Here is a 20952-nt window from a genome sequence, read left to right on the forward strand (position 1 = left end):
GTGTGTGTATATATGTTTTTCAGGATTAAATAAAGACAACAAATGGAAAATATGACATACCTATATATAATTAAAAAAAAAAAAGTGTAGTAAATAAACAAAGAACATATACTAAATACACAGGTGAACAGAAAATACAGGTCACCAATTCTTCATCAGTTATTGGCCAGAAGATCAAGCGCAATTTCAGTCAATATATGTAGGTATATATATATATTATTATGATTGACCGTTGACTGAACACTATTCAATTTTTTTTCTCCGTGTTTTTCTCCTTGTCTCCGTATTCTTTCTGTTGAAGAGCGTAGCTCGAAACGTCAAAGACTTTCCGTATTCCCGAGCGTCATACTAATATATCCTTTTGTTATTTACACCACCTGTCCTCGTCTGATGTTATTATTTGTATATTCTCCCATATATCATCATCATCATCATCATCATCGTTTAACGTCCGCTTTCCATGCTAGCATGGGTTGGACGATTTGACTGAGGACTGGTGAAACCGGATGGCAACACCAGGCTCCAGTCTGATTTGGCAGAGTTTCTACAGCTGGATGCCCTTCCTAACGCCAACCACTCAGAGAGTGTAGTGGGTGCTTTTACGTGTCACCCGCACGAAAACGGCCACGCTCGAAATGGTGTCTTTTATGTGCCACCCGCACAAGCCAGTCCAGGGGCACTGGCAACGATCTCGCTCGAAAATCCTACAGGAGCCAGTCAGGCGGTACTGGCAACGGCCACGCTCAAAATGGTGCATCTCATGTGCCACCCGCACAAGAACCAGTCCAGGGGCACTGGCAACGATCTTACTTGGCTTGCCGGGTCTTCTCACGCACAGCATATTTCCAAAGGTCTCGGTCCGTAGTCATCGCCTCGGTGAGGCCCAATGTACGAAGGTCTTGCCTCACCACCTCAGCCCAGGTCTTCCTGGGCCTACCTCTTCCACGGGTTCCCTCAACTGTTAGGGTGTGGCACTTTTTCACGCAGCTATCCTCCTCCATTCTCACCACATGTCCATACCAGCGCAATCGTCTCTCTTGCACGCCACAACTGATGCTTCTAATGTTCAGCTTTTCTCTCAAGATACTTACACTCTGACGGGTATTCACATTGACATTACACATCCAACGGAGCATACTGGCTTCATTCCTTGCGAGCTTACGTATGTCCTCAGCAGTTACAGCCCATGTTTCACTGCCATGTAGCATGGTTGTTCGTACGCATGCGTCATACAGTCTGCCTTTTACTCTGAGTGAGAGTCCCTTTGTCGCCAGCAGGGGTAAGAGCTCTCTAAACTTTGCCCAGGCTATATATATATACATATGACGGATATTTGTCCTCATCTTGTTTGTTGTTAACACAGCGTTTTGGCTGATATACCCTCCAGCCTTCATCAGGTGTCTTGGGGAAATTTTGAACCTGGGTTCTCATTCCTAAGGTATTTTTGGATGTTATTATTATTATTATTGAACTCGGAATCTTGGAATTGAACTTGGAATCTTGGAACTAGTAGCCTGCGCTCTTAACCTCTATGCCATATGCCTGTGGGCATAGTGGTTAAGAGTGCGGGCTACTAACCCTAAGATTTCAAGTTCGATTCCAGGCAGTGACCTAAATAATAATAATAATAACATCAAAAAATACCTTAGGAATGAGAACCTAGGTTCAAAATTTCCCCAAGGCACTTGATGAAGGCTGGAGGGTATATTAGCCGAAACATTGTGTTAACAACAAACAAGATGAGGACAAATATTCGTCAAATATAAATAATTCCTCATCTCTTAAATATAGAACTGTATTGCACACACACATACACACACACATATACATGCACACACACACACACACACACACATATATACATATCAAAATGTAACCACATGTGAATCATTGGCAATTTTTTTACTCCATCTTCCTTTCTCTTGGACTTTCCTCCATCTCCTGTTTCTGACTTTCTGACAAAGAGCTTTGCTCGAAATGTAAAAACTACCTTTCTTTCCTTCCCTGAGCATCTGCTAATACTTTGCATGTACCACATCCTCGCGTTGTTGTTTTTTTCTTGTGTTTGTTCTTTGTTTTTTTTTTCATTTATATATATATATATATATATATACGCATATATATATATATATATATGTATGTATATATATCTATAGGCATACATACAAGAGATTCAGCGTGACACAGTGTGATAAGGCTGGCCCTTTGAAACACAGGTACAACTCATTTTTGCCAGCTGAGTAAACTCGACAGCTTCCGGAGAAATACCTAGCCAAAGATAAACCTCTGTACCTGGCTTTCGTTGACATGGAGAAAGCCTTTGACAGGGTCCCCCGCTCCCTTATCTGGTGGTCAATGAGGAAACTAGGGATAGGATAGATGAGTGGTTACTGAGAGCTGTGCAAGCCATGTACAGGGACGCTGTCAGTAAGGTGAGGGTTGGCAACGAGTACAGTGAAGAATTCCGGGTAGAGGTAGAGGTCCACCAAGGTTCAGTCCTCAGCCCCCTCCTATTTATCATAGTCCTCCAAGCAATAACACAGGAATTCAAGATGGGATGCCCCTGGGAGCTCCTCTATGCTGATGACCTTGCCCTAATTGCTGAGTCACTATCAGAACTAGAGGAGAAGTTTCAGGTGTGGAAGCAAGGACTAGAATCGAAGGGCCTTAGAATCAACCTAGCTAAAACCAAAGTCCTAATAAGTAGGAAGTTAGACAAGACACAAACCCCTTAAGGTAGATGGCCCTGCTCGATCTGCAGAAAAGGCGTAGGTAGAAACTCCATAATATGTACTCAGTGTAAGCTATGGACACATAAGAGGTGCAGCAATATCAAAGGAAGGCTAACTAGCAAGATAGTTTTTGTATGTGGCAGATGCTCAGGAGCAATAAACACTTAGAATATGCAGAAAACAACCTTTGCCACACTCCAGGGTGAAAAACTAGAAGTAGTTGATAGCTTCCGCTACCTAGGTGACCAAGTTTGTAGTGGCGGAGGGTGCACTGAAAGTGTAGCTGCTAGAATGAGAATAGCCTGGGCAAAGTTTAGAGAGTTCTTACCTCCACTGGTGACAAAGGGCCTCTCACTAAGAGTAAAAGGCAGACTGTATGATGCATGTGTATGAACAGCCATGCTACATAGCAGTGAACCATGGGCCGTGACTGCTGAGGACATGCGTAAGCTCGCAAGAAACAAAGCCAGTATGCTCCAATGGATGTGTAATGTCAGTGTGCATACTCGACAGAGTGTAATTACCTTAAGAGAAAAGTTAGACCTAAGAAGCATCAGTTGTGGTGTGCAAGAGAGACGACTGCGCTGGTATGAACATGTGTGAAAAAGTGTCACACTCTAGCAGTTGAGGGAACCTGTGGAAGAGGTAGACCCAGGAAGACCTGGGACAAGGTGGTGAAGCACGACCTTCGAACTTTAGGCCTCACCGAAACAATGACTAGTGACCGGGACCTTTGGAAATATGCAGTACGTGAGAAGACCCGGCAAGCCAAGTGAGAGCATAAGCTGTGACCTCTGCCAGAAGTGTGGCCAGGTCACTTATTCGTATCTTTACTTCATAGGACACTAAACTCTGCTTGCAAAGACCTGTTGAGGCAAGTGATTTTGAAATTTTTGAAATTTTGAAATCTGGAATTGAAATCGCACCGAATCCTATGACTGGCACCCATGCCAACCTCCTCTTAATTGGACACTAAACTATGCTTGCGAAGACTGTTGGGACAAGTGAAATCGAAATCGAAATTGAACCATACCCGATGGCTGGCGCCTGCACCAGTGGAGATTTGACGGCGCTGTCCGAGCGTCTTCATTGCCAGAGCAGCTGTCTGGCTTCCGTGCTGGTGGCCCGTAAATGGCACCATTTGAGCGTCATCATTACCAGCATTGCCTTCTAGCACTTGTGCTGGTGGCACGTTAGAAAATCATTCGAGCGAGGTCATTGCCAGTGCCGCTGGACTGGCTCCCGTGCAGGTCGCACATAAAAAAACACCTTTTGAGCGAGGCCGTTGCCAGTACCACATGACTGGCCCTCGTGCTGGTCGCACGTAAAAGCACCCACTACACCCTCGGAGTGGTTGGCGTTAGGAAGGGCATCCAGCTGTAGAAACTCTGCCAGATCAGATTGGAGCCTGGTGCAGCCTTCTGGCCTGCCAGACCTCAGTCAAATCGTCCAACCCATGGAAAGCGGACGTTAAACGATGATGATGATGCTGATGATATATATATATACATTTGTGTGTCTGTGTTTGTTTCCCTACCATCGCTTGATAACCAATACTGGTGTGTTTACGTCCCCGCAACCTAGTGGTTCGGCAAAAGAGACCGATAAAAGAAGTACTAGACTTACAAAAAATAAGTCCTGGGATCGATTTCCTTGACTAAAGGCGGCGCTCCAGCATGCCCGCAGTCAAATAACTGAAACAAGTAAAAGAATAAAATATACATATATACATACATGTGTGTGTGTGTTTGAGTTTGTCTCCGCCACTGCTTGACAACCAGTGTTGGTTTGTTTACATCCCATTAATTTAGCGGCTCGACAAAGACAGAGACCAACAGAACGAATTCCAGGTCTGAAAAAAAATAAGTACTGGAGGCGATTTATTCAACTAAACCCTTCGAGGCGGTGCACCAGCACGGCCGCATTTCAATGACTGAAATAAGTAAAAGATAAAATGAATATATAGTTTCGTGCACACACACACTGTTGTACATTTCAGCTGCTAGCTCCTGCTGCTATTACAGCTGTTAACAAGTACTCAAACTCCCACTCGACTTATTGAGAACTCTCTCAGGAATAACAAACTTGTAACAACTTTTCGTCTCTTCTCTTTCATAAAAGTCAAGGCAACTTTATCTATCATCGTTCTTAAAAGAAGTTCATACATATCTTGCTAATACCTTATCTGATTCCAACACTTCTATATATATATTTTATCGTCGGGAATACCATAATTTCTGCTTCGTCCGTGGCAAAACAGTGAGCAACATGTACACAGAATGTGTTAACTTGGGTGAGTAGAAGATAATTGCTTTAAAAGTTGAAGCAACTCATTTTGTATATTTCTATCTTTGTCTGAACAAGAAAGGGAAAAATGTATAACAGTTTCTGTATTAGTAACTTACTGATCTTTATCCTACACACACACACACACGCACACACACACACACACATATATATATATATATATATATATATAATATTCCACTTTTCTTTTTTTCTTTAAAATGTATAACGTAGTAAACCTGTGCTTTAAAAAATAACTTTTTAATGTTGTTTAAACCTCAGTCAACTTTGATCAGGTTGATTTATGATCAAAGGTATTCCAATGTCTGATGGTTCCATACACACACATATCTTGGCTGTGAAATATTTGTGGTTAATGCCTTATCAGATTAGGAATCGTAAAGAAAAAGTCTATTCATTGTCTTTAAGGTAAGGCTTATCCTTTAATAAAATATTTCAGGAATATTTTCCGTATGTGTGTGTGTGTGTTTATATATATATATATATATATACATATATATATATATATAAACACACATAATAGGCGACACTTGGAATACAAAAGATAGTTCTTAAAAAGTGTATTAGTACTTACTTCAGCATATGGTTTAATCAAAATTGTTTTTATTTTAAAACTCGGGAGAAAAGTTCAAAAAGAATTCAGGTTTGTCTAGAAAAATTGGGTTAACTCGTGTCTGTGTGTGTGTGTGTGTATATATATATATATATATATATATAAAATTTTATATATAACGTATAAATTAAATTTTATATTGTATATGAATTATTTGTAGATTTAAACTGCCCTTTATTCTTTAAGGCAAAAAACCCCCCAACTTTATAGCTATATTTTTGTATGTAGTGAAAGTTTAAGTTTTCATATAGGTATGTATCTACTTTCAATTGAATGTTATTTCTTTTGCTTTTAATATCGGCATTAAAAACAATTACTTCATTCAAAATTCGCGAGGCAATTTCATTTTATGCGTTAAAATGTTTTAAAAGTTAAATACATTTATTTTTGATCGCTAATTCCACACAACTTTGAAAAACTTGTTGCATGCCACATGAGAAAGCTTAGCTTCGTTCATATCTTTTTCTCGCAGGGAGGTCAACGATATCTATACAAATAATTGTTGTAACATTCATCTTCTCCCTCGCAATTTTTATATATTGCTCATTCTGTTTGAAAAGGAAAATCTATTTTATAATTTCTCTTCCTGTTGTGTTGGACTCATCTCTATCTATCTATCTATCTATCTATCTATATATATATATATATATATATATATATATATATACACACACACACACTATTTTGTGTGTGTGTAGTTCTCTCCGTGAAAGAAAATCCCATCTGAATAAAGTAGGGAAGTACTAAATAGTCTCTAAATTAATGATTAAGGACTAAAAAGTTATATTTAAAAAACAAATTCATTTTAAAAAGTTTATATCTGCCTTAATGAGTTATATTTCGATGTGGTCAAAATATATATAAAAATAAATTAGGAAAACAATTGTGAAAACCGAGAAACGTTGAATGTACAGCAGATACATTGGGAATACTTTTAAGAAGGCGAATACAATTATCTCAACAAGATAATTGAAACTAAATGTTGTTATGCCTTGTATCATGATAAAATACAGTATTTCACTCACACATACACACTTCCGAACATAGTATTTAAGTTTCTGACACTGAATTATCCTTAGAGAAATTCTTCTTCAACACAAAAAGTCTCTTTAAAACAAGATAACTATTATTTAAGACCAGTTTATGATTTCAAAAACCCTTTATTATTTGACTGCAAACTTCACAACTTTTCAAAACTTGTTTGTTGCAGGCGTTTGACAACTACACACACACACACAATCAATTAAACAGACAAGTAATTGCTGTGGGATGAATTCTAACCAACTTATTTATCTTCTATTATTTCACATTTGACTTTAGAGAAATAGTTTTAAATATTGTAGGACACTGACATCATCTCTTCTTTTTCCTTTTCGTGCACATACCTCCATACACGCAGTTGAACATATTTCCATTACTACAAGTTTATTTCATATGATTTGCCACAAGGGTATTACACAGAAGAAGCAGTTGCGGGCTAGACTAGTACATTAATGAGATGAATGATAATAAAATTAAATGATAAAATGAGGGAGACATGTGGCGCTCGTCTCCCTAAAACAATGTTCTCTCCTGTAAATTACAGAATATGAGGTTAAAAACCTCTTACAATTTAAACGAAGCTTTTACACGTCTTAAAATAAAACTTTAGTCCTCAAAATTGTTGATGTCTGTAAGTACTTCATCCTGTGAATTACAAAATATGAAGTTACAAACCTCTTACAATTTAAGAAATTAGTCCCCCTCATCGGAGCCCCCAAGCAAGTTGACTTGCCGCCTGCAGACAACTCTGCACCGACAGGTAGGGGCCCGTGAAGAGGAAGGCAAATTCTTTCTTGTCAAAGGTCGCTTTGAACGGAAATCACCAGATAATACTTCAACTGATGTTATATAATTTCATGCAGTGAGGCTCTTTAATATTTAAATTTAATGTCATTCTTTCTAATTCACGCTGCGCTGTTCGTAAAATATATATTGTGAAGTTAATGACTAGCTGTCTAAAGCATAAATATGCGAATTAAACTATTCACGGAAATAGCTTACTTCCAAACTCCTTTATATAGTAGTTGAATATTTTATGCCATCGATTGCGAAAGGAAATCAAATACGTCTCCTCTGAAGAGCAGTCGATGAACTTCGAAACGGTTCGTCAGGAGACTCTCTTTGTTTTGTTCATCGAAAGCATAGAAGGAATGTGTTTACGTTATTTATTTTCTACCACATCTAATATTATGTTGTGCACATATGTGTCTCTCTGTGTGTACATATTTATTAAAGTCCTTGTGTATTTTTTTGGCGACAAACTATTTAGTCTTTTAAGAATTGGTTTACATCTGAATGTATTCATTCAATTCTTTTTATTTAATCTTTAGTGGAAATAGGTTACAATTACGACAATCAATGGTGGAAAATTAATAGAACGCTTTGTAGTATTAGGTTTCTGCATCTGAATTTAGATGGCACCTAACTTTATCTTTCATCCAATACCAGGAGCAATCCTTCTCTTTCTCTCTCTCAGGCACAACTACAGTTTGGTATTCCCTTCTGACTTTGGTTCCTCATAACTTCCTGAAAATGCTTACTTTTATGTAAAATTTGGTTAATGTATGTTTTTAAGGGTGGAGGTTACAGTTATGTTGATAAAATTCAGAAGGTGGTTTTTTAAATTTTATATTTGAGGAGTTTTGAACTGTTCTCTGCTGTGACTTTCTTGCTACCAATTTCTGTAGATTTAGTATTTTTTTCACTGTTTTTAGATTTGTGTTTGAAACATAAAACATCATGTAATCTATACTCTTGAAAATGTACTTCTGCAAAATGTCATTTAAAAATGTGAGTTTTAAAGAGTTAGTAAACAAAGTGAGGAGGTTGAAGGAGTGATCTAAAACTCTTTCTTGAAAGAAAGAAGTCTAAGTAATTGTAATCTTTGTCTTAAAAAACATACACTTGCAAAATTTTGAATATATTTTTTTTCAGAAAGTTATGAAGGATCAAAGTTAGTGGTGAGGCACCAATTTGTTGTCTTGCCAAAATTCAAAGGTCCAATTTTGTTACATTGTGCCCTACTGATTCAGTTGTGCTTATGGTGCCTGCAATAGTAAAATATTCAGCTTATGTGTTAATTTCAAGAGCAAGAAGTTGGTCAATTAAAAGTTCATCTTGGAAACTAATGGAAATCTAAAAATTTACTTAGTTTCTTCTATTTGTTACTGTTTAGCTTAGTGGTTCTCAACTGAGGTCTATGTAGGATTTTGTTAAATTGATTATACTTTTAAAATACTCAAAATATATAAATTTTTTTAATAGAATTCTTAACATGTAATTATAAAAATACAGTAAGCTTTTTTTATACATACAGTGAATGGCTATGGAGGTTCAGTAGAGTAAAATAGGAATCAAAGTTGTCCATAGGCAAAAATTGGTTGACAATCATTGGTTTAGCTCTGACCATCCAGATTTATGATCAAAACATTCCAACTGTAATCATCTTGTCTTCTCAAAGATATCCAGAGTTGCCTTATCTCATGTAGCCTTTCCTTTTTTCAGACAGCTAGATGTAATTTGAGAGAGATTTACTGCTATTTTTAGCAGGTTCAGTTGTCTTAGAGGGTCTCTCAGTGGAGAGTTGCTATCAAAACCGTAAGTCCCACTATTTGTCATTACCTGGACTTAGTAATTTCATCTTTTAACATGTCTTCCAAGATGGTATAGGTTGCATGGCTTAACAGGATCTGACAAATAGGAGGACTGCATTGTGTTCCTGTGTCTGCTTTGGCATGGTTTCTATAGCTGCCCTTTCTGATGTCAGCATATTAGTCTGTAGATGTTTTATTTAATGTCATTTCATTGTATGACTGGATGGTTAAGAAGTTTAATATGCAATAAGAAGGCCTCAGGTGTGTGTGTGTGTGTGTGTGTGTGTATGCATGGGTATGTATATGTATGTATGTGTGTGTGTGTATGTATATGTGTGTCATATATATATATATATATATATATATATATATATATATATATATATATTGCAAGATTTTTGATGTGAAATCGTGTGTTGAAACAGACATCTTGAGCCTATAGATGTACAGAGGGACGATGCCGAAATAAGACAATGACATATGTAGGCGAAACAGCAAGGAGCATAGGGGAGCGGGCAAACGAACATTGGAGGGAACTTAAGGAAGGGAAGAACTCATCAGTTCTGTACCAGCATGCTGAGCAAGAACATAGAGGCTCAATCAACAACATAGAAATTAAAATCTTATCTACACATAGCAGTGATGCAGCACTTAGACAAATTACTGAAGCTACACACATAATAGAAGAGAAACCTAGCCTGAATAGGAAACTAGAATGGAACACTAACACACACCACTCACAAACCACAGCATGTGACATGTTACCCATAAACCAATAATATGAACAAAGTATAACACAATACATAGATAAACAAATGGAATTAAATACTACATACGTTAACAAAATTTAATTAACCCCCCCCCCCAAAAAAAAAACACACACACATGAACAAATAAATAAATAAAAACAAATACAAACGAACACCTATTAACAGAATATAGGTGATACAGACACTCCCCATACACACATGCACTTACAAAAGACATAGACACATTGAAGGACACGCATGCGTAGACACATACAATAGGAATACAAAATACAAAATGGCTGATAGTTAGCGAGGTGAGACACACATAAGAAAGAAGGAAACAAAGGACCACTGATGAGGTCACAGAAGTGTGACGAAAGAACTCTGGCCGAAATAAGATTAAGATTAATGTAATATAAAGCTGAAGCAAATTAACATACAGTGCGTGTGTTTTTATTGGCTAAACTGGCAATATGACCATCCCCAAGTACAACAATATATATATATATAATGTTATATATATATATATATATATATATAATGGACTTGCTCGTTGGTTTCAACATATGAGGCTCTGACAACGTACTCTTTCTTTGTCCGTCATATATATATATGTGTGTTCATTTTTGTGTGTGTTTGTGTGTGCATATAAAAAAATCTGTGTGTGTACACTCCTATATATTTTAGAAAGCATATGAATAAAACGGAAATGCTTTTAACCTAGAATTGAAACTGTGTCTCTGGCTTTGGTCATAAATAGCTGACCTGATAAGTTTTGACTCATTTATTTTATTGTATTCTACCTGCTCCACAGCTAACAGAGTGGGTCTTTGTTTTCAGAAAAAAAACTGCAGCACTCTGTTTTGGTGACACTAAACAAACAAAAAAATTGAGGTTAGAATTTAGTAGCTTTTGAGCAGTATCAGGGTTCTAGGACATGCACTCTTTTTGCTTCCACCTCATGTTGCAGGCTTATTGTTGGTTGTACCAACATTGAGTGGAGACTGCAATATATTTTTCAAATGGACCTCTCTACCTAAGATCCAAATACATTCCTTGTTAACCAATGTGACAGACAATGCAGTATAGTTATTCTTTGGACCCATTTTCATATTACAGCTTGTGGCCGTTTTATTTGTGCCAGACACAAAGCTGGTATTTGCACTGGGTCAGCAAAAAGTGATGCTTCTGTTAGTACCCTATGGAGTGGATGCCCAAGGACTCTACACCTACGACTCTATCAGGGATAGTGACAGAGATAATAGATGGATGGTGTATGATTTCAAGAGAAAAATGTCAATTGTTTTTTTTTGTTCACACCTTACCAGGTTCACACCATACCAGGTTCATACCTTACCAAGTTTGATTTGACCTGTCATTATTTCAGAGTTTGTTAAAATAGTATCAGCTGTATAGTGATGGTCCCTTGACTTCTGATGAATGAAGTCTTGGTGTGTCATCATGACATATGTGGTGTCTTGGGCATTTTTAACCTGATGGAATGCTTTCTTCATAAGTTCTGAATGAAGCTGATTTCTTCCAGAGTGTTGATGAAAATGTATTATTCAAATACAGTAGTAGTTGAATAATATTCTTAAGGCTGCAATTTACTCACATGCAGAATCTTCAGAGCTTTGTTACTAATTCAGTTCTTAACCAAATTGAAAACTGTTAACATTTTTGAAGAGGGCTGGTCCCGAGCTACATTTTGGCATAAGAAAAATTGAGATTTAGTCCAGTAGAAAAAAGTTTACATCAAAATTTGTAGCAACCTTATAGGAGAGTAATGCCTCCAACTGAGTTTAGATCTAAAAAACTTTTGTATTTCAAAAGCAAAATATATTTATCTTAGCTTCAATGATAGATGAAAGCATGAAAAATTTCATAGTTTTAGTCCCATGCAATAAAAATTTGTATAAAAAATGTTGAGAGGTAAAATATCATAAAATATAAGGCAAAAAATTGGATTTAAGTATAATTAACTTTTCATTTTAAAAACAAACTATATTTTAATTAAGCTTAAATGATAGAGCTCATTTCAAGGAATTTCATGGTATCAATCTCATGCAGTGAAGTTTTAAAAGAAAGTTATGAGTGTTTCTTTCTCAAATTTGAAGGTGATAATGAAGTTCTATACATTTTTATGAATATAGTTCTATAAGGGGACTTTTAGTATATGTTACCTGCATAATTGAGGTAAGGAAAAAAATTATTAACGACACTGCTAATTTGCAATTAGTTTCATTACTTCCTCTGTATTAATGAATGCAATTATATCATAAAAATGAAAAAAATTGAAATATTATTAAAAATTTTGGCAATAGCCTAGCCATTTTGGCAATCTTTTGTTTAAACTCGAAGGTGTGTGCATGCAGCTCAGCTGTTACCTGTAAGCGTAAAAGAATTTTATTTATTTTTGTGAGTGGAGTCAGCATAAAGTGAAAGAGAGAGGACATGTATGTGTTGAATGGGGGGTGTGAGACAGAAAGTGTGTTGTGTGTGTGAGAGAGAGAGAGAGAGAGAGTGACAGTGTACATTTTTCTGTTTATTGTTTCTCACACCTTTTTTTTCATTGAATGTGATTTATGCTATCACTCTCTCACTCACTCTCTCTCCCTCTCCCCCCTCTCCCCTGCTCTCCCCCCTCTCCCCTGCTCTCTCTCTCTCTCTCTCTCTCTCTTCAATAAGATAAAATCTTAAATTATTGACACATTATTAATTAGCATAATAACATAGCCTGAAAAAAACATGGATTACATGGAAGAATGCAAGCAAGAGAAATAATATTAAGATTATAAACCCAGAAAATTACAGGACAAGTTATTACATCTAGTGAAGTACAGAGCTAGAAAATTTTTACTTCAAATATTGCAGCTAAGGATAAAATTTGAATAATAAAAATTATTTGATTTTAATTTACAAAGTAACATTATAATTAAAAAAAGGTACCATCATTTTGTTAAAATATCGACACACTAGAATACTTAAAAAATGAGAACCAGAAGTACCAATATAGGCATTGAGTCAAGACTAAAAATGTGAAGACTTGGCAAATTTTACTGTGAATTTGTTGTTTTAGGTAGATTTTACTGTAATATATAACTAATTTTTGTATTATTCTATTTGTTGTACTATTATTTTTATAACCTATTTTCAAATTTCTAATTAATAATTAAAAAAAATGAATTTTTTAAAGTGCAAAATATATTTTAATTATTTTGAATTTTGAATTGAAATAACAAGTAATAACAAATAGAAGTAATAACTTGTAATAAAAGTTTTAGTTTTAATAAAAGCTAATATTTTATTTGAAATTTTATCCTTAGCTGCAATATTTTAAGTAAAAATTTTCTTGTTCTGTACTTTACCAGATGTAATTAAGTTGTCCTGAACTTTTCCAAGTATAATAACTTGTCTTGTAATTTTCCAGGTTTATAATCTTACAAGTATTATTTCTCTTGTTCACATTTTTCCATGTAACGTATGTTTGTATGACAGAGAGAGAGAAACAAACAAACAAACAAAAGAACTGAGTCAGTACTGGACTGGTATTCTATTTATTGAACCAAGGATGAAAGGTAAACCTGTCTTTGGCAGTATTTGAACTCGGATTGTAGATAGATGGAACAAATACCACACCTTTTGGTACCCTTACAGCTCTATTAAATACGTTATATTGTGATTGATCCAAGTTTAAATCCCTCTTCACAAAATTGTGGTCTTGCTCCAATGTTAGAAAGCATTTTTTTTCAGAACCTTAATCAATGATAAATTATAGTTTAGTTACTATATATTTTATAGTGTAGACTTCAAATTTATGACTAGTATAAAAAGCTGAGTGACATATGAAATATTTTTCATAAACTGTTTCATCATTTGAAGGTCTCTAAAAAAAAATAGTTTAGTTACTGTATACTTTGTTTTTAGCTGCTATATCTAGTGTAAATCTAATAACTATTAAGTAATACTATTCAAATGATAAATACTTTTTCGATTGTAATTAATCATGACATAAGGTTTGTCACCCAACTGAAACCAGTACACTAATTAAAACATATGAATGACTGAAAAATATATTTAATTTTCAATACAAAATTTCACATTATTTTAAAATCACTATGCCTATTTTTTTTTTTTTTTTTAATGAATTAACAACCTACAAATTATTAATTTTGTTAATATTCTAAATCTGAACAAGTGCAAAGAAGCAGCTGAGAGTGAAATGTATAATGTTAAAAAGAAATTGATAATGAAATTTATTAAAAATTGAATATATGAAGAAAAGTTCAATTATTTAATTTTCTAACTTCGTATTTGGTAAAAATTGTCATTAATTTTATTGTAACAAAAAACATTCCTGCATCTGGAAGATTAAGGACAATTGATTCAAGAATGATTTTGTTTTCTATCTAACTCACTGAAGACAATTATTGGCAGAAATGTTAAAATCTCAGATTTGAAACCCAAGCCCTGAAGCTGTTTTTATATAATGATTTTTATATCCAGCAGAGTTCACCTTAGCTCTTCATCCTCTGGGACAAAAGAGTACCAGTCATAGACTGGGATTCAATTAGCCAATCCTATCCCTTCACCAAGATGTATGATCTAGTTCCTAAATTAGAATATATTATCATTATAATAATATGTTGATTTCAAATTTCGATACAAGCCCAGCAAGTTCAGCAAAGAGGGCAAGTCAATTACATTGACCCCAGTGCTCAACTGGTACTCTTTTTATCAACACTGAAAGGATGAAAGACAAATTTGACCATGGAGAAATTTGACCTCACTCAGAACATGAAGACAGATGAAATGCTGCTAAGCATTTTGCCTACCACTTCACCACCTTATATTATTATAACATTAAAAACAGTGAGCTGGCAGTATCTTTATCACATCAAACTAAATGTTTGGTGATATTTCTTCCAGCACTTTACATTCTGAGTTCAACTTAGCCTTTCATCCTTTTGGAGTTGATAAAATAAAGTACATCAGTCAAGTACTGAAATTGATTACATTGACTTGCCCATTCCCTAAAATTGCTGGCCTTATCCCAAAATTTGTAACTTGATGTAGTGGTGAATTGGCTGAATCATGTGCACTTGGTTTTTTTGGGGCGGGGTATGGAGGTTGTGGCACTGTCTTGAATTCAAATTCTGTTGTGATAAACTTTCATCCTTTCGAGGTCAAGTTAATGGTATCAACCAACCCCTTTCCTTAAAATCATTGGCCTTGTGCCTTAGAAACAAATATTATTAAATAGTATTGATAGTGGTCTGGACTAAAGTGCCTCTTGGTATTTAAATTTGAATGTTAAACATTTTGAATACATTATATATCATCATCATCATCATCATCGTTTAACGTCCGCTTTCCATGCTAGCATGGGTTGGACGATTTGACTGAGGACTGGTGAAACCGGATGGCAACACCAGGCTCCAGTCTGATTTGGCAGAGTTTCTACAGCTGGATGCCCTTCCTAACGCCAACCACTCAGAGTTATATATATATATATATATATATATATATATATATATATAAAATCATTGTTTAACATCCACTTTTCCATGCTTACAGGTGTTAGACAGAGCTTGAGGTAAATTTTCTATGGCCAGATACCCTTCTTGTCATCAACACATACCTGTTTTCAAGCAAGATAAAATTTGCCTTTGACCAGACATTTTTCACAAAAGGCTGGAAACAAACATCGTTTACTTTTTTACAATCACCATATAACGTCAGGACACGGATACGCGCACATACACACACTCCTATATATCTGTTTATTGCTAGGAGGTATTTGACAATTTTTTTATGGTTAAAACATGTGATTGTGTGTCTGTGCAGTCTTGCTTGTACCTGTCTCAACTAGCCAGGTCTGAAACCCTTATACAGTTGCTGTGATGTAACTAGCAAGTAAGGGCACATAACTTCACACAATGCAGTCTGTCTGGCTGACTAAGATTCCACTTCTACTTTACAGATCAGTGATTAAAAAATGCGTTACTATAAAAACAACAATGACCCATCCCTAACATGGAAATATGGTTATGTTTGTTTTATATATCTAATGTATGGATAAGGGGTAATATATTAGAGGAGTGTTCTGCCTACAATATTCTTATATAATGCCAGAAATTTAATATAAAGCATTGGGGTTGGGTAGCACTATACTTGAGTGTAAAAAGAAAATACAATAACAAACTTGTGAAAATGAAGCTACTAAAGGTGGTAGCCCTGAGACATTAAGCTCTTTTGTTACCATATTTCTGTTAAAATACACCGTTTCAATTAATTTTGAAAATAATTTAGAATTTAGTAAAATAACCTTGTAATTATTAAGCTGATGTTTGAAACAGAAATAAACATGAAGTTTTGAGGGTAGGTTTTAATTCAGATCATTTGAAGATAGAAAAGTTTGTATCATAGAACCAAGAGCAGTCTTAAGTAACTTGGTATCAAAAGGGTTAAAGACTTGTTTATACACTAATCAGTATGTGTAGTGAATATATCCAGTGGCAAGTGTTAATTCTGTTAACCCTTTGGTGGTGGTGTGTATGTGTGGGAGAAATATGCCTTGCCTGGAAACAGGTGAGGGTTGGTGTAGAAAAGGTATCTGGTTGTAGAAAAATCTGCCTCAGCGAATTGTCTGGTCCATGCAAGTAGATGACAAAATGATCATGAAGATGATGATGTCTTGAAACTTTTGTGGGTGTGAACAAAAACAACTTTAGGATAGGTTATTGCAAACCTGACTTTTCAGAAAACCATTATTAAGATGAGGAAGAAGTATAACACCCATAACTTAACGAGGTGGGTGCAGTTGATGTTCAGTTGAAACCTTTCAGTTGGTTGATGCCTGTATGGAAAACATGGGTAGGTGGGGGGGATATTCCAGGATGTTTGCAAAGTGCTTACTGCTGGGTTTTGGTAGCAAGATACAATAAAGATGACATGAGGAGGAAAGATGGGTGTGTTGGATGTACTAAGATGGAGGTGGTGCCCAGCTTGTTAGTTGAGAAAAGCAGAAGCTGTGGTAGAAGTGGCAGAGAAAAGAAACATGCTTGTGGACCAGTCAGTTGGTGAGGTTGATGTTCGGTTGTTTTGAAAAAATTTCTTCATGTATATATTTTCATATATTTTTTTTGTTAGTGATTTATGATTTGTTGGAATTTAATAATTTAGTTCATTCGGCCACTGACATTTCGAGACATTCTTAGTATTTCCTTCTGGATGTAAACATTTCAACTGACAGGTGGTTTTACTGTTCTCACTTTTTAAATTTTGATTTAGGGCAGAAAGGCATGGCTATATGGTTAAGAAATTCACTTTACAAATCACATGGTTTTAGGTTTGATATTATGGCATGAAACCATGGACATCGTAACCTCAAGTGAAATTTCTTAAGCAGAAACTATAGATGTCCACTACAGGAATTGTATCTATTTTTGAGTGATAGACTTAATCGACCATCCAATTTAACATCACTACATGGCCTTTTGGATGCCTTTAGCAGAGGTGTACACTCAAATGCAAGCATTTGCACCGTATCACAATAAATTAGAGATACAATTAATTGAACACACCATCAGTATATTACTGATATTTATCAAAACATTCACATACCCATATATAGGAATATAACACAATACACACCTCACCCTGTATCACAACCCTCTCAGTTGAAGGGGCGTCTTTTTTTCTTTGTCTGGCAAGCTACTTAACAATCTCACTAGTGCTGGTGTCATGAAAAGCACCAGCTGTAAAGTGGTTGGTATTAGGAAGGGCATCCAGTCATAGAAATCATGCTAGAACTGACATTGGAACTTGACACAGCATTATGGCTGGTTGGATCCCATCAAACCATCCAACTAATGCCTCTCATAGAAAACATTAAACTTGATGATTACGATAATGTGTTGATCATTAATTCTGCCCCCACCCAACCATCATTAACTATGTTTCAATTCTTCATTATGTAATCTGTAAGATTACATAATGTCTTCTTACTGTCATCTGTTTATTCACACTCTATAACTGACCAACTTAGGCTACAGTTTCATCCATTTGCACATTTCATTCACAAACTAGTGCAATTCTTTCTCATTCTTACTTCTGCAGAAGTCTCTAATCCTTTAGCATTTAAAGCAGCCATATTAGGCTAAAATATTCAGTTTCATGTTCAAACTGGCAAGATCTATCCTTTTACACCTACCCTATATATCTAAAAGTGACCAATCACATCATTGAAACCTCAAAGCTAAAAGATAATGCATGATTAATTCAAAACAGTGTGAATAAATAAGCATCACCATTGCACCTTCGACAGTAATCTGAATCCTAAAAAGTTAATTCTCAGTTGATTACTTCACTCATTTACACTCTCTGTTCTTAAGTAATTTATCACTACATATCCAGGAATAAACTAAATCCAAAATCTTGTCTTAGGCCAGGTGATTGAATTGCTCAAAGTATGGTGTACATGCATTGTAAATATACAATCTAAGAATGAGATTAATATTCTAGAAAATTATAATCTTGTTAACAATTCATCTCAAACATTTAGATGTCTGCTATCTAAGCTGAGGATTTCTTTCAACTGGTACTGAAGTTTCGAAGTGCTGATGCTAACCCTGGCTCAAAGCTTAGCTTTGGAATACTGAACTCTACTTCAAATTCAGTTTGAAACAATCTATATATTCTGAGATAAAATACTCTGACGATTGGTGATTGAACTGATCAAAACAAAGTATGCAGATATATCTATTGTCAATATACATTGTGAAGATGAGTGTTGGTTCCATTGGGCTGGGTTTTTGCCATTGATCTATAAAAAATTGCTCTCTCAAACTTGCCCATGACATAGCCTTAATGGTCAAGTACTTCCTGGAAGTTTTAAAGCAAGTTGATTTGAAGCCACTCTGCCACTTCAACATAGATTGCATTATTGAACTTTTAATTGGGGCAGTCTCTCCATAGCAAGTTCTGGTAGCATAATTTCACAACTTGTTGGGGTAACCCCAACAACAAGATGAGTTAAATTACAAGTTTAATGAATAAATAAATTCAAAATTTTCTTTTCCCTTCAATTGAGAATACACACACACACACACACACACACACACACACACACACACACACACACACACACAATTAATTTCAAACTAAGATTGATATTTGAATCGATTTAATTTTAAATCAAGCTAAAATGAACTGACGAAATTTCAGTTTGAAATCAAATTAAATTTCCTTTTGAGTTCAAATTAGATTTTCATTTTGTAAAAATATGTTTGATGCAATTTTTTGAAAAGAATAATCTGGTTATGATTTACAGAAGTATTACATTTTTAATTATGAATTTTTATTCAGTCAAATTTTGCTTCAGGTTTAAATGTCAATCGTTTTAAATTTCAAACTCAAAAATTAAAATCTCCCATCTTTCATCCTAACACATTGAACCCTTTCAATATCATTCTGCCTGAGACTGCCCCTGACTCTTATAATATAAACTTTTTGTTTTAAAGTGATCTAAATTAAAACAATAAAATTTCATGTTAATTCATGTTCCAAACACCAATTTAATAATGACTTATTTTATGAGATTCTTTGTTATTTTTAAAATTAACTGAAAATAAAAGCAGTTTATTTCAATAGAAATATGGTAACAAAATAGCCAAATCATTTTGTTGTAATAATGTATAATTTATGTATAACCTTTTCATCAATCGGCATTGAAATGTGATATAGTAAGGGTAATTTTAAAAGTTAAATAAGCAAAGCTCTTCAATGAGGATGGAATGTCAGGTGTGGAGTGGGTAAGGATGAGCTTCATTTATTACGAGGACTACAAAAATTGTATCAGAGACTGATGTGATATCTCCAACGGAAGTTTTGGGTGTAGGAGGAGAATGTTATCTAGAACTTTTCCATGATATAAGGTTATTTGTAAGTAGCTCAAGGCATATGTTCTGTTGTTGATCTGAAAAGGACAGATGTGAGGGAGGGGAGAGAAAGAGAAGAAAATATATTCGTTTTGAGGAAAGTTTTATCTCTGATATAAGAGAACAAGTTCTGGTATGGTGTTTAGATTCTCTGGTGGTTACCATACTTATCAATTTATCGTTGAAGTTCAATGCTTTTCAGAAGAGAAGTTTTGTCATTCAGTTTTCTCCATTCTGACACTTCTTGTGTGCACTGAGTGATGGAAGAGATCTTGCTTCATTGAAGTAAATGGTAAAATAGTATCAAGCCTAACTTAGTAGGTGGGGAGGGCTTTTCCTAAGTAGTTCATTCAACCTGCCTAATGTAGGGAGCTAAATCTGTCACCACCACCACCTCTTCTCTCTCTCAATTCCCCATCTGTCTATAAAATGGTAGTAGGGCCATTCAAATCAGAGAATGGTTTGGCTACATAGTTCTTTAATGTATAAAATGTAGCAGCCATATCTTCCCAACCAACAAACTCCCTACTGTTTATATATAGTTACTTATGAGTCAGAGATTTTTAGGTAAGATACCTAATTTGGACTATGGAGCAACCAGATCACCCTTAACACTTAACAATCTCTTTTAAAGTTGTAGCAGGGGACATGAACTACCGAGTATGTGTCTATATAGTTACACAAGCTGGCAGATGTAACATTCAGATCCCTGTTGACTAATATTTTTATTTTCATAGTAAGGACCATGTGAGTCAGCTGGGGAACTTTTTTCATGTTGTCATTGAACCTTACTAAACTTCCCTGCTGCAAACATCCTTATTTCAAAGAAAATTGGGGTCACATTAGTCACGAAGGGAAACTTATTTTACTGTCACTGACTATGCTCATTGTGACTGGTAAGTCTCTTGCAACATGCATCCCTATTTTAAAGAAAATAGGGGTCATTTCAGCTAGCGAGGGAACTTCTTTGTAATT

At 35.3% G+C, this 20952-nt stretch overlaps 1 protein-coding gene across 2 annotated transcripts in view; it reads left to right on the plus strand.

Annotated features, from left to right (window-relative positions):
- Positions 1–4784: 4784 nt before the first annotated feature.
- Positions 4785–20952, plus strand: part of LOC106874006 (focal adhesion kinase 1) — a 235425-nt gene continuing 219257 nt past the window's right edge. For both annotated transcript variants that reach the window (XM_052970233.2, XM_089356767.1), the window contains exon 1: positions 4785–5025. The gene's annotated coding sequence lies outside the window, so the exon portion shown is untranslated. The remainder of the gene's footprint in view (positions 5026–20952) is intronic.

The sequence above is a fragment of the Octopus bimaculoides genome, chromosome 8, assembly GCF_046866305.1.
Source record: "Octopus bimaculoides isolate indiv1 chromosome 8, ASM4686630v1, whole genome shotgun sequence".
NCBI classification, from domain to species: domain Eukaryota; kingdom Metazoa; phylum Mollusca; class Cephalopoda; order Octopoda; family Octopodidae; genus Octopus; species Octopus bimaculoides.